This window comes from Rhinolophus sinicus, linkage group LG14 (genome assembly GCF_036562045.2).
Source record: "Rhinolophus sinicus isolate RSC01 linkage group LG14, ASM3656204v1, whole genome shotgun sequence".
Taxonomy (NCBI): Eukaryota; Metazoa; Chordata; class Mammalia; order Chiroptera; family Rhinolophidae; genus Rhinolophus; species Rhinolophus sinicus.
The window spans coordinates 17,058,930-17,072,452 of NC_133763.1; the positions used below are offsets into that span (position 1 = coordinate 17,058,930).

The following is a 13,523-nucleotide window of genomic DNA, read 5'->3' on the forward strand; positions in this document are numbered from 1 at the left end:
CCCCCTGCCTGACCTCTCAGTTTCTCTTCTCACTCACTGTCCCTGGTTTCTGTAGGCCAAGTGTGCCTCCACCTCATTTCTTCCTTCCTGGCATGTGGAACCACTCCTGGCAAACCAACTTCCCCACCATACAGTGGGAGAATAGCACCCATTTTTGTTGCTTTTCTCTCCCAAATTAGCTGCATCCTGCCTGGACCACATGACCCCTCCACCCAACTCAACCTCACCAGAATTCTGATTGATAGAACTTTCCACCACAGAAGACTAAATTTTACCCAACGTAAGGAACACTAATCAGATAGAACATAGTGAATAATGAAAGAAAGGTGGAACTGCTTTGGCTGGAGACTACATCAAGGAAGGTTTCCATGACAGTTTGAGTTGCCCCTTTCTATTCTTGCACTCCTAGATGGAGCTGTGTCTATTGGTTACATGTCTGTGGTCCTCTCTTTTGATGGAGGTAGGTACAGAGATTAGAACTCAACCTAATGTACCTCACATAATCATTTCATATTTCGCAAGATAACAAAAATAAAAATCAAGATCTTAAATACAAGTGACAGATGAACCAATGTAAAATTCAATATTTTTTATACCTATTATTTCTAATATTTATTCTATGCACTGGAATATCTATCATCATCATCTATCTATATTTTGTTCATGTAGAGCTTTTTAGGAAATCAGAAATTTAGAAGAAAAAATGATAATAAACAAATTTCACTACTTAAAATAAATGTATAATTCTCAAATTCCCTATCTGGGGGTAGCCCCAGAACAATACTTGCTAATCCCAGAAATTATGCAAAATAAAAAAATTGTTACTTCTTATTTTCTTCTGTTACGAGTTCCCTGACCTTGTTATCCAAGGGCACATCTCCTCATCTTCGGGTTGCTGGTGTTCCTTTTAGCTCTAGTGCAAGTGGGAACCTCCAGTCAGCTCCTGGAACACTAAAGCTTCCTCCCATGCACGCTTTGGCAAGTGGTGCAAGGAATTCACCAGGCTTTGTTTTGTGCTGGTTGGGCTCCAGCTCAGGGGTCTCCAAACTTGTTGATAGCGTACACTTCCGTGTAACTTGAATGTATGAATCAAATCAATGAAGGCAGAAAAAGAAATTTTTCTTGCTATACCTCAGTGAACTACCTTGTGCACCACCTGGGCACTGTTAGTGTGTCTCATACTTAAATAAAACATGTATGTTTTATCACCTTAAGGAAGAGGATAGGTGGCCACTCACTGGAAATACCTGGCATTTCTGCAGAGCAGACAGCATGGTCGTACATTGGCATCCATGGAAGACACTGTGAGAGCTGATGCTCCTCTAAGATCCCCTGAAATCTACAGTTCTCCTGCCATTCCAGCAGCTCTGCCAGCCCTCTTTTTAAAAGATGCCCAGGGAATTTGGATGAACGGGAAGGGGAAATCTATTGAACAGCTGATTATTTTGATGCCTTTGAGTAAAGTGCTATACCTTGAGAAGATTTAGCCATCATCATTTGAAGACAATTAAGAACGTCCTAGCATCCATTTTGTTCTTGAGGTAGATTTGACTCTCTTTCACTAGATAATGTTCCAGCACAAATGTGCAACTGTGAAAGAAAGACACTGAAAGGCTGAGAGCAGTGCCGCCCTAGACTGAGCTTCCAGGACAGCTGCCTTAGCTTCCCCCGGTGCCTACCACTCAGGAGGCCACCCTTTTATGCTCTTGCCCTCAGGTAAGTGTTATCAGGCAAAAATGAGTAACATTAAAAGATGGGCCTGATGGGAAGTGGCAAAGCCTGTGAGAGCAGAGAAATGCAGAGGGAAATGGTTTGGGAGAAAAGGCGTAAGATGATACCATGTTTCCCAAAAAATAAGACCTAGCTGGACCATTAGCTCTAATGCATCTTTTGGAGCAAAAATTAATATAAGACCTGGTATTATATTATATTATATTATATTTTTTTATATTATATTATATAGACCCAGTCTTATATTAAAATAAGACCAGGTTTTATATTAATTTTATTTACCTAGGTCTTATTTTCAGGGAAACACGGTAGATGAAGCAAGAGCCAGGGAGAATAATTAAGCCAAAAGCTGTGGCCTTCTCCCAGAGCAGCACTTCAATCCCTTGTTTCCTCGGGATGGGAAACTTCCGTTAACTATTTCCATTTCCCAACACCCACAGGGCTCCTAACTTCTGCCTCCTTCTGTGGCTTCCAGCATGGGGTATAGAGAATAAGTTAAACCTTATGAATCTATAAAATATGTTACTAAATGGTTTGATAAGCAGGTGGATTATCCCTGGCAGAGGCAGGTGCTGTGAGGATGAGCCGCATTTGACCCCTCACCGCCTGGCCTGGGGACAGGAGTGAGGGTTGGGTTGCTCCACAGAGAGGCTCATTTTAATCACATTAACTCTCAACACATTGTTTCAGTACGGTGTTTCTCTTCCTCTGCAGACTTGTCTTTCTCTCATAGCTTTTCTCAGTGGATTACAAGCTGGTCATAGTGAACGCGAAGGTAAGAGCCCCCTTATACCAACCTGGAAGGTTTAGACCCCACCCACAGCTCTAGCCAAGGAGGAGGCCATTCTCCATCTCTTGGAAAACACCTCTGAGACCTGGCAGGCCTGTGCCAACGATGTCGTATTCTGTCCCCACTTTGTGTCACAAAAAAGTCGCAGCCCCAATAAAAGTAGAGAAAAAAATGAAAAATATGGGAAAAAAAAGTTTCTGATAAATTCCAAATGAGGCTGGAGTGCCTGTTTTTTGTCTCTGTCTTTTATAACCTATTTGTTGTTCCAAGTCCCCTGCAGCTCTCCCTTCAGTCGCGGAGCCTTTTAGCCCACGGCCTAACCTCCCAAGTTACTCATTTCATTCTCAGAGTTTCATGGCATCTTCATTTTCACACTTTTCTTTCAACTGTTAGCTTACATGGCCATCCACGCTCACAAAGCTGTGATTCCTCTTTGAGGCAGGAACTAGATGTATTTATTTATTTCCCTCTCGATTTTATTTTATGTTGTTACTATCAGGTTTTGGTGCTTTAGCACAGTGCTCAGTGTTTTGTTGACTGGTTAGCTTCCCCGGGGCTACTTTATCAATCAGCGGTTTGAAACTAAAAACGAAGTTTCTCATAAGTTCCATGTCCAGAATGGTGGTAAACATTCCCGGAATGTTAGTCAATAACGCCCTCCCCACATGTATTTTGGATCATGGAGGCACCCTGTCTATTAGCTATGAATAACCCAAAGCAATTCTACTACAGGATTTGATAGAGTATATCCTTTGGATTTTGTGGCTATTACTATAGTATACAATCTGCCCCATGAAATATATAAACCTTTGACCAGGATTTCCAAATAGAATGCAAATGAAGTTGACATATAGGACCTGGGCTGAGCCAAGCCTGCTCAGTGCCTAAGCGACATGCTACTCTCCAGTGTTGCAGGCACTGAATTCAAGGACCTCAGCAAAATGCCAAATTGCTTGCCATGGCCTTAAAGGAGCATTCATACATAAGTTAAATTAAAATGTTCATTCCAAAAGCTTCTGGATGTAAATCAGAAGGGCGAAAAAAACAGAAGAGGAAATTATATGTACCTGTTACTAGTGTGTGTGTGTGTGTGGGGGGGGGGAAACAGGTATACTTAAAGGAGAATAAAGAACTGCAGTTTAAAAACTTCCGTGAAAAAAAAAATAAATAAATAAAATAAAAACTTCCGTGGTGATTCTGAAAGGAAGGTCTGGAAAGGCCTAGGGAACCTAGAAATTCATAACACTAATTCTTAATTCCTTTGCTGACATTCAAGTGTCTCTGAAAAATAACTCAAACGCAGGTGTTAGCCTTGGTTCTCTCTGGCTCCCCTTATGTGTGGCCCAATCTTAACCAAACGACTCCTTGCTGTTCCATGAGCACACTGCTCAGCAAGAGAAGTAGTCACTCCCTCTCTGGTTGCTATGAGATGGAATGCCACCATACCTGAGGGCACCTGGCCTTTGCACAGGTAAATGCCTGTGAAAGCCTCTCAGCCCATCCCTACAAGGAATCCATTCTTACAAGCAGTGTAGATGCCAGTTCAGAGCTTCTTTAGAATTCAATCTTCTTTCTGAGGTTTGAGTCAAATCCCCCTTCTCACAATGCCTGCACGTAGTCATTTGGTTTTACCAAATTTTCACGGTACTTTTTTTTTAATCTTTCTTGGACTTGATGGTTTCTCTGTGTTTCTGCTGCTTTCAGTGCATATCTCATAGTACGTGTGTTCTTTTAAAATTTTTCTTCTTAATTAGAAACAATTTAAAATTTGTGTTTTATTTTAATTATTAGTTTTTGTATTCACATCCCCACCAAACCATCACTTTCTTTAGGGAGAGAACCTTGTCTTTCCTATTGTTTTATCCCCAGGACCTGGTGTGGTTACGCCCACAGAGAATGCTGAGTAAATATTTGCCGACGAGTGTTATGGAGTGAGTGATGCAGAATCATCGCTTTCCCGGCAGCTGAACACCTCTACTGGCCAGCCCTGGCCTTCAGGAGACTGACCGCTTCCGCTTCATCCACTTATTTCTTTCAATGCCTTGTACAGGGGCTATCAGTTGAATTGCATGAAAACATATGGATTTATTTTTCTTTGATAAAATAAAAAGAGAGCACTGACATAGCTGTACACACCAGCTGTGATTAGAATAGGCTTCTCTTGGCTTCTCCAAAAGGGGCTATAATTCTGAGAAAAGTGGGAAAGAGGTGGAAGAGAAAGGAAGAGTGGATAAAAGTGAGTGTGGGAGAGTGAGTGAAAATGAGGGAGAATGGGAATGAATGAGGAGTGAGAATGTGAGTGAGGGTGTGACTGAACAATGGAGAGTGTCATGGGATGAGAATGTGTGAGGAGATGCACAAGTGAGTATCACTGTGGGAGTGGCTGTATGAGACGGTGTAAGTGAGGGAGTGTGAGACTAAGGGGTACGAGTGAGTGTGAGTGTGTGAGTGCAAGGGAATGTGAGAGGGAGAGAGAATGTGTGGCTGAGAATGAGTGTGAGTAGGGAGTGTGAGTATATCAAGTTGGAGAGATGGCACCAGTAGGTAGAGGTGGAGTTTCCTGAGGTGAAATACTGAAGAAATGAAGAGCAGTGGGACCCTGCCAGGAAGGAGGAGAAGACGGGGGGTCTTGCACGGGTCTTGGGCAGGTATGAGGACAAGGAGGCCATGGCAACTCAGCAGAGCTGGCCACGTCCATGCAGCCACCACCTCTCCCCGTGGGCCTGCCTCGCTGGGATTGGCCTCGACCTCCTTTTTCCCTGGTTCACAAAGCACTTGCCAGCCTCCCACCACACAGCATCCTGGAAGGTGACAAAAGTGACCCTGGGAGGCAGAGAGGAGGGGTCAAAGGGAGCTGGCAATGTGAGCCCCTTAGTGGTGGGCGGTGGACACTGGATACCCACCTTCGGCCCCTAAGACCAGCCCTAGGCCCGGCTCTAGTCGCTCTGCTGGGCCAACGTCACCCTGAACTTGGGGCAAGAGGAGGACTGAGGGGCCCGCCACAGGGGTCTCAAGAGGAAGGGGAGATGCATAGAGTCGTATCTGTGCATGACGAGACCCAAACATATATGGCGTATGATGAAGGTGGCAAGTACAATCAGAGGAGGGAGATAAACATTTCCATAACTTGTGTTGGAGCAACCAGGCAGCCTTCCAGGGAAAAACAAAACAAAACACTCACACTCTACCCTGGGATAAGTTGAAAATGGATGAAAAATTTAAATGTAAAAATAAAAAGAAAACATAAAATTTTAGGAGAAAATCCAGTAGTCATACATTATTGATAAAACTTACAATAAAAGGGGAAAAAATCCCCTTATCTAGCAAAAACAAAACAAAGCAATAAAATTCCTGCAAGTAAAATCAAAACACAATTGAAAGAAAACTATGAGACACATTTGCAATTCATGTCACAAAGAGCTAATCTAATCTCCCTAATATAAATTGATAAGACCAACAATATAATAAAGAAAATGGGGAAAAATATGAACAGGAAATTAACAGAAAAGGAAACACAAATTCCACTTAAACATATGAAAAGATACTCCACCTTAGTCATAACTAGAGAAATGCGAATTAAAACTTTCACTGAGACATTTTTCATTCTATCAGGCTGTCAAAAATCCAAAAGTTTGTGGATAAATTTTATTCTCAAGGCCGGGAATAATAGACATCCTCATACATTATTGATGGTAGTGGATATTGTAGTGAATCCCCGATGGAGGGATATTTCTGAATGTTTACAAGTGGATAATTTTTAATTTATACAAAAAAATGCTACTTTGTGGCAATTTATCTTGCAGGTATAATTGTACATGTACAAAATTATGAATTACAAATTTGTTCATTGATGCATTGGTTGTAATAGCAAAAGTTTGGAATTAGACTAAATATCCATTTATAAAGGACTGTGTTTGGCAAACTGTGGTACATCCATATAGTGGACTATTATGCACATGTGGAAGAAAATGGGAAAGAAGTTCTCCATGTGCTGATATGGAAAGATTTCCTTTCTATGAAATGACATGCTGAAATCTTCCAGACACATTGTTTAAATGATAAAGCAATATGTATAGAGTATGGAATCTTTGTACAACAAGGGGAAAATAAGAATATATACTTCTGTTACTGTTATACAAAAAACAGAAACACAAAGAACTAATAAAAGAAGTTACTCTTGTGGAAATGAAGGATAAAAATGAAGTAAAAACATTTGCCGAATACGTCTTTGTATAGTTTTGCTTTATATACTCTGTAAATGGATTATCTATTCAAAACTTATACATATTACATGTCAGTCATATTGAAATACCTATGATTCTAATAGTGCTGCCAAAAATGTCCTCTTTAGGGAAACCAAAACAAAACTCGAAACGGCTTCTTACAAATTACCCTTTCTCATTCTCCCATTAGGACTTTTAAGCTTGACATATTTCTTCCTTTGACTTAGAGACGAAGATAAATAACTATGCAGATTAGTGGCCTGAGGATTTGGGGTGTTCTGTCAACAATATGGGGACCACTGTTTCCCTATTAACTCTGCATATCTGTTTCCGAGATGCCAGCTTTTCTCAATGCCCAGTTTTCCTCTATAGGTCACAGGTCTCAGCCTGCTAACAACACTTAAGTAAATGAATAGCTGTCACATTTCAGACCAAGAAGGGCTGACAGTAAAGGCGGTGTCTCACTGAGACGAATAGCACTGGCTGCCAGGTATTTGCTCCTATGCTCCAGAGCTTATTTTCCTCAGCTATAAACAACAGTTTATATATTGTTTCATTTAGTAATGCTTCCATGCAAAATACAGGAAGCTCTAAATGTGACTAAGCAGATGAAATAAAATAAGGTCTGAAATATGCTGTAGACACAAGAAACCCCAGCAGTGGTTTTATAACTTTATAACTGGCGAGTCAGTTTCTAGTCTAGAGGAGAGAGAGGTGAATCGGGTTCTGACATCAGGTGGAACAAACCTGGGGTAGGTGAGGTGGGGAATTGGAGGAAGGAAGAAGCTGCCACTTGCCTATCTTTCCAATCTGATTATTTTGAACTCTCTTCTAAACGTCTTTGCACTTGCTGTTCCCTCAGCCTAGAAGCTGCTGCCCTAACTGACTGTCTTCTGTACAGTCTAAGCTCAAATTTTATCTCTGGACAATTAAGTTCATGAACTTGCCACCGTGCGCTCACATGGGCAGCACTGTACAAATAGCTCAGCGAGGTTTCATAACCTTGGTATATCAGTGTCTCACAGCTGTGCTCGTGTCGACATGTAGCAGTGTCTTGATGAGTGGTGTTCATTATTGTTGTGTGTTTTTGTGTGCCGTTGTGAGAATGTCTGAGCTTGAATTAGAGCAATAAACAAACATTAAATTTCATGTTAAACTTGGCAAGAGTGGAAGTGAAATCAGGGACATGTTAGTCCAAGTTTATGGGGATAATGCCATGAAGAACACAGCAGTGTACAAATGGATTAAACATTTTTCTGAGGGGAGAGAATGTGTCACTGATGAAGAGAGATCAGGGTGGCCAGTAACAAGCAGAACTGATGAAAATATTGCAAAAATTCATCGAATTGTGCATCAAAATCATCGACTAACTGTGAGAAGCATAGCAGACCAAGTAAACATCGATAGAGAAACAGTTAGGAAAATCTTAACTGAAAATCTTGGCATGAGAAAGGTGTGTGCAAAAATGGTCCTGAAGGAGTTCACAGAAGAACAAAAGCAAAGGAAAGTCGAAGTTTGCCAAGACCTTTCAGAGAGGCAAGACGATGTTTTGGGCTGTGTTATCACTGGTCATGAAACATGGGTGTACCGCTACAACCCTGAAACAAAGCGTCAAACTACACAATGGAAGTCAGCCAATTCTCCACGACCAAAAACTTTCATCAGTCCAAACCAAGAGTCAAATGATGTTGCTAAACTTTTTTGATAATAGTGAGATTATTCATTTCGAATTTGTACCAACTGGACAGTTAACCAAGTTTACTATTTGGAAGTGCTGAAAAGGCTACGTGAAAAGTTAGACGACCTGAACATTTTGCCAACAATTCATGGCTCTTGCATCACGACAATGCAGCAGCTCCCACAGCACTGTCTGTGAAGGAGTTTTTAGCCAGTAAACAAATAACTGTATTGGAACACCCTCCATACTCACCTGATCTGGCCCCCAATGACTTCATTCTTTACTGGAAGATAAAGGAAATATTGAAAGGAAGACATTTTGATGGCATTCAGGACATCAAGGGTAATACAATGACAGCTCTGATGGCCATTCCAGAAAAAGAGTTCCAAAATTGCTTTGAAGGATGGACTAGGCGCTAGCATCAGTGCATAGCTTCCGAAGGGGAGTACTTCAAATGTGACCATAGTGATATTCAGCAATGAGGTATGTATGAGGTATCAATGAGGCGTGAGTTCAGGAACTTAATTATCAGACCTCATACTTCTATTGTTTTCCTACACAGACCCCTTACTCTGTTACATCCTCTTGTTTTATTTTCTTAATAGCACTAAAGTGGTCTTTTCACTCATTTGTTTACTAATCATTTGTTATCTTTCTCCTCCCTGCCACCCAATAAACTTTAAACTCCAGAAAGCAGGGATCTGGCCTGTCTTCCCCTTCTGTGTATTCTCAGTACCTAGAACAGTGTGTTACCCCTAATAACACCTCAGTAAATATTTGTTGAATGAATAAATGGAAGATTAGAGTCAGTGTCTGATTGGGTTTTGTACACAAAACCGAGCAAATGAAAAGCCTTTAACAAATACTCATTCAGTGAATCGATAAATTCAGGTAAACTCTCCTGAGACACGGACATCGCCTTTTAAAACACTTATTCTGGCAAAGAAAAGACTGAGTTGACCCTTAGTTGTTCAGTGATCATGCTTTTCTATCATACTCAGGACAATTACTGAGATCTCTGAAATTCTGAATAAAAAAACAGCTTTCTTTTATAATTTTTGTATTTGTTAAGAAGGCCCAATATGCATTAAAAGCCTTATTTAACTTAAAAGTCTTATTTGACAACTTATATATTATCCATGTAATGTCTTTCTTGAAAATCAATGGAATTTGTACTAAACTGAATCTAGTTTTTCCTCCAATAACTGGTTTAAAATCAATTGCACAAAATTATTTATATTTCTTTAGATATTTTATTCTAATCTCAAATGCCATTTTTATGTGTGAAAATAGATTTTCAAATCATATTAACAACTGAGATTATTGATGTGTGTTGGTTTAGTAAATCCTAACCACACTCACAGTATTAATAGTCCTGTAGACATAATCAGTTACATTGAAAAATAAAAATAAATTCTGTGCTTTTTAATGAGGCTTAAATCTCTTTTTAGAATGAGTATTTTTCTTCTCAAACATATGTCCTTTTCTGATGAAGTGACGTTACAGACGGTGAGCTAGGTTTTGGAAAGGGGAATGAATATCTATTGCATGTCTAGACATATTCTAGGCATGGTGCTGGGTATTCTTCATAGTTGGGGACCAACCAAATGCTCTCTGGAGTTTTCTGCCAACTACTCAGCCTTTGAGGAACAACCCTTGTGGGATAGAGTGTCTGATGTAGTTTACACCGTGATATGGTCTCTTGTACAGCTAAATCCCTCCGGTCTGTGTCCAAGATAAATCTTATTTCAAATTTATCCCTAATAATAATGAGATTCAATATACCATAACATTCTTAAAACTACAGAATCTTGTCTTTTGGTAAATTTTTTATTAAGATTATTTATCTCGAAAGAATTTTATGTCAAACTTCCTGGGGTCATGTCAATTAATCAAGGACTGTTGTCTTAAGTTCTCTACCATTCTTATGATTATTCCTTAACTATTTTTGCCTTGGAATTTCATTATAATGAATACATACCTAAAAATCATGCTTTAGATCAAAAGCACTGAAACAACAGATTACCATTCTCTGTACACTGTTAGTGAACTAGTGACAAAGAAGGGTTTTCTTCGAACACAGAGGAGGGAAAGTAATGGGCATGCATTTATTTTTATCACTATTTCTTTCCTTCTCTAAATTCATGGGTCCATTATGACAACATTGTTTTGGAAGACGGTTTGGAATTCCATGCCATTGTATTTCATGTACTGAGTGGCAGAGATATCTGAGTTAACAGAAGTAGCCGAAATTGAAGAGAAATTACTCTCGCCCCTTCAGACACAACAGAACCTGTGTTACACTTTGGCCTCTTTCTTACCTGTGGACAGGACATCATTAGGAGCTTGAATTCTGCAGGGTTTTGTTTAATAAAATGGACTTCCAGACATTGCAGAAGCAAGTGCAAACTGGCAGATCAAGTCTGAAAAGCCATTTGTTAATGTGTTTCAAACACCTTGAAATACTTACAGGATCTGACCCAAGAATTTCGAGGTACACAAAAGGATTTGTATGCAGCAATGGTCCTTAAATTGTGCTCCACCATTCTGCAGGTGTCCCTAAGACCTTATTTGGGGAACCACAAGGTCAAAACTATTGTCATAATTATATTAAGATAATTTGCCTTTTTCACTGTATGGTCATGTTGCACCATTGAATCAAGACAGTAGCATCAAACTATACTAGAACTCATTGTTTGTCTTCTGTATTTTTGTCCCAGGAGTCAAAAATATGTCAGTTCCACTTACGGGTGTCCTTGATAAAGCAGTAAAAGTTAGTAACTTTATTAAATCTGAACTCTTGCATACACATATACACATCATTTTAGCATCTTGTGTGAGGAAATGGGAAGTACACGTGAAGCACTTCTGCTGTACACCAGTTGTCTGGAGGAAATGCCCTTGTGTCATTGTTGGACTTGGGAGCTGAACTAGCTGCTTTTTACATGCAACACCGTTCTTATGTGAAAGAATGACTGAAAGGCCACATTATGGGTATTCAGATTTGGGTGTTTAGCAGATGTTTTCTCCAAAATGAACAAAGTGACTCTGTCATTTCAAGGAAAACAAGTGATAGTATTTTCAAGTCAGAAGAGTCAGGGCAAGAGGCATGACCAGTACAGTAATTAACGCAGAAATATATTTAAATGATTTAATGCATATATTCACTAGCCTTAGAGAGTTCCTTGTACCATTCAAACCCAGTTGGCAACTTAGGCAGCTGTCATTTCCTCTTAGATCATGTTAACCAGAGCCCCGATTTGGTTCTGGTGGCCAACCCCTGGCTGGTTTTAAGCCACACATGGCAGTCTAGCCTACTCTTTTTGCTAGGGCTGCGGATTAAGCTTGACATTGAATTTCCTCTCCTGTAAAGGATGGCTGTGATCTTAGAGGCTTTTGTAGGCAGTCTGCGCCCAGGGCTCTGCTGACAGGTCTCTGGAAGTGTAAGTATCAGAGGCAGAAGTTCTTATTATCTAAGGTACAGTTAGCACTTTAGTTCTTTCATTCACATAAGGTTTGCAACCAGCCTACCCAAATGCTCTTACTGCAAATCCACCAGCCGTTTCCCTTTAATTAGTTCACAACAACCTGATCTCTTCAAGTTTCCAAAGTTTCCTCCTCAGCAGCCTGGGGGATGTCGCACTCTGTCACTTGGTAGTTGCTATTTTGAAAAATCCTGTTTTCTGTAATCTTTCTAGTGTGTCAGCTCTTATATGGTAGGCTAATTACAATGGAACTTTCACCTATTCCATAAAGACGAGGATTTTTCTTTTAATTAAAAACCTCCATAGGCGTTGAAATGAAAATATGATCAGGAAGTGTGTGTGTCAAATATAATTTATTCTTTGAACAAATATCTATTAAAACCCCAACTTACGAATCACTGTGGTGGATAAAAATCAAAAGATCAGGTATTTGCTCCCAAGGAACTTACAGTCTAGGAAGGCTAAGACAAAAGCAAACTGACTCTCAGAAGATTCTGGGATGGTGGGAAGACAGAAGTGTGAACATTGGCTGGAGAGGGTCTTGGAGCTGACCAAAGGGCCAGGGCTGCTTTTCTAGAGGAGGATCCTAGCCTTGGAGACCTCTGCAAATCTGTCCCCAGGTTATCTGTCCATGCTTATTCCCTGGTCACCCCAGTAAGGACTCCTCATCCAGGCAGGCTCCCTGCTCCGTCTCACAAACTCGCCATGCTTGTTGCTGTCCCAAGGGTCTTGCTCAGATGTTTCTTATGTCTGGAATTCTCTGTAGCCAAATGTTTTCCTATTGTTCAATGACCACTTCAATTCCTGAAGTTTTCTTGATCACACCAGCTTCTTTTCTAAAGACAGCATTTGTCATTTCCTCAGGAAACTTTGCGTGGGTGCCCTTCCTACACGCTCCCATAGAATCCTCTGCCAGCCTCTGCTTTCATACTTATATATCCACCTGCTGATGTGACAGCAGCTCCACTTGGAAGATTTCATGCTTACAATGCACAAAACTGAATTCCTGATCTCCCTGACCCCATCACCGATTGGTTTCATGTCAGGTATTTGCCCTCCTTCCCATCCTTCCCCATTCTCCTAAGTAGTAGCTCCCACCAAAATCCTGAGTTCTTCTTTGATTCCTCTCTGTTTCAAAACAATCACGCATCCAACTTTAAATATATCCAGAATCTGGTATTTTCCCACCACTTGCACTGTTTTCCACTCTGATCTTGACCACTAAAATAATCACAAGCTTAAATTAGGCCAATGGCTTCTTAACTGGTTTCCCTACATCTGTTCTTATACCCCAGATCTATTCGTCATAAGCATCCAGAGTAATGTGTTTAAAATGTTAATTTGATTGCGTCACTCTTCTGCTCAAAGCCCTCCAATCGTTCCCCATTTTATTAAGACTAACTTCCTTCTACAGCCCACGGCCACTCCACTCTCCCTGACCTCATCTCCTGCCACTGCTCCCAGTCATTTGACTTCAGATGTAGAGCTTCCTTGCGATTCTGTGACTATTCCCAGAATGCTATCATCTCAGGGCATTGGCTTAACTGCTTCCTCCCTGGAACGTTCTTCCCTCAATAGCTGTTTGGCCAACAACCTCACCGCCTTCACGTCTTAGC

At 40.5% G+C, this 13,523-nt stretch overlaps 1 protein-coding gene across 1 annotated transcript in view; it reads right to left on the bottom strand.

Annotated features, from left to right (window-relative positions):
- The window catches only part of CLVS1 (clavesin 1), a 154,354-nt gene that overhangs the window by 48,494 nt on the left and 92,337 nt on the right, over positions 1-13,523 (bottom strand). The gene's annotated exons all lie outside the window — the stretch shown is intronic.